The 1,893-nt window shown below is 24.4% G+C and overlaps 1 non-coding gene across 1 annotated transcript; it reads right to left on the bottom strand.

Moving 5' to 3' along the window:
- Nucleotides 1-208: 208 nt before the first annotated feature.
- TRNAS-AGA (transfer RNA serine (anticodon AGA)) lies at nt 209-290 on the bottom strand. Its single transcript has one exon. It is a non-coding gene; the product is annotated as a tRNA-Ser (tRNA).
- Between the last annotated feature and the right edge of the window lie 1,603 nt (nt 291-1,893).

The following is a 1,893-nucleotide window of genomic DNA, read 5'->3' as shown; positions in this document are numbered from 1 at the left end:
TATTATATTTCTTCAATTGAAAAATGATCAATCACAACTTGTTGTATGATTTATATATAAAATAAATAATCTGGAATGATAATAAAAATTAAACTTTTCCACATCTTTATAAATTAACTTTTATTATTATTATTTGTAAAATTTCGTCAGTCTTGCTCTATTTTGAAAAATATTCCAAATAAGCAATAAAAAGATATAAAAAGAAAAGCGTGAGCGGCGGAATTCGAACCTGCGCGGGCAGAGCCCACATGATTTCTAGTCATGCCCGATAACCACTCCGGCACGCCCACTGCTCATTAGTCGTTCCTCATTAAATAATAGGAGAAATATCTTTGGATTTAATCTGCGATTTTAAATTAGTTGTTTTGGTTTCATTAAATTTTGTGGAAGTATCGGTCAAATTTTGTTAGAATTAGCTAACATTATTCAATAACTCAACTGGGTCAACCATTAAATATTTTAATAGCGAAGGAATTCTAAGACAAAAAGAAACATAGAAGAAAACGAAGTTTACGTACTGGTGAATATATTTGTTAAAGAAAGCTTATATATTTCTTTCTCAACGTCTAGAATGCCGAATAATACCAGAGTTGCCATTTCATATGTTCTAGAATGCCCAACGGAAGGGAGGCTGGTCAAGATGACTCAGGACAGGAGCCAGCCATCCATCCATTTCCCTCACCCGCTCTTTAGAAAAAACCTCTCTCTGCTTAGTTACATTACATGAAATTGATTATACTTGAAACGAACTCGTCAATTTAATAGAATTTTGTTAATAAATTATTAAAATTAATTAAATAATGATTAGTCAGCAAAGAGAAGTTACTATTCACTGTAACAGTAGCCTTTGCAATTCGAATGAAGCCCCTAAAAAAAATTATCTTTATAATTACTTATCGTTTGTTGTGTATTTATGGGCCTTTATGGCTTGAAAAAATTGGGCCCATAACGCATTAAGTTTTCCTTTTTTTTCTTTTTTTTTGTACATTTTTACAATTTTTTATCATAATATTTTTTTTTCCATCTCAAATCCATGTATCTTAAAACTCTCAACAAAAATTTCTTAACGAGGAATTATATTATAATGTCTATAAATTAATAGCATTAGTGATATATTAATTAAAAAAAATTTTAATTAGTCGATAAATTAATAATTTATTAAATTATATAGTATATGTATAATTCAATGAACATATATTTAATTAACTAAAAATTTATTGTATCTTACCATTTTAATCGATCGAATGTGAATTAATAGTAAATATACATTAATTAATTAAAAAAAACGATAAATTAGCTTTTTTTTTTTTTTTTTTTTTTTTAATTTTGAAAATGAAATGCTAAATTAACTTATGTACCTCTCAATTTGTTGTTTTGAATATGGACAAAACTACAATAAAGAATTCAAAATTTTTTTTTTGATAAAGAATCTCTTTTTCACCGTTAAATTTGAAATATTTAAATATAAATTGTTAAAGTAGGTTACAAATAAGCTATTTAATGTAATTTTTTTAATTTGAATATAAAATACTCTTTCCTACATAATTATAAAAAATAAAAAAAATAATTATCTAATATTAAATTTCTTAATCCAAGATAATGAATTTATTCACATGAAACTATGTTGTATATACACAACATTTTATTATCTTTCTATGAACCTTCAAAAATTAAGAAAGTCAAATTACATAATTTAGATTCAAATTTTTTCTCCAATTTTATCTAATAATAAACAAAACTAATTTTTCTAACGTATATAGTCAAATTTTATGTTATATATTTTAACACAAGTGGTAATGTCACATCTATTTAATTTAAAAATATATGTTAGTACTCAAAAAAAAAAAAAAAAAATCATTACTATTAAAAGATTTATAAGGATCTAATTTTTGT

This window comes from Jatropha curcas, chromosome 2, assembly GCF_041381405.1.
Source record: "Jatropha curcas cultivar XTBG-Jc1 chromosome 2, XTBG_Jcur_1.0, whole genome shotgun sequence".
In the NCBI taxonomy this organism is placed as follows: Eukaryota; Viridiplantae; Streptophyta; class Magnoliopsida; order Malpighiales; family Euphorbiaceae; genus Jatropha; species Jatropha curcas.
This window is presented reverse-complemented; position numbering and strand designations above follow the sequence as displayed.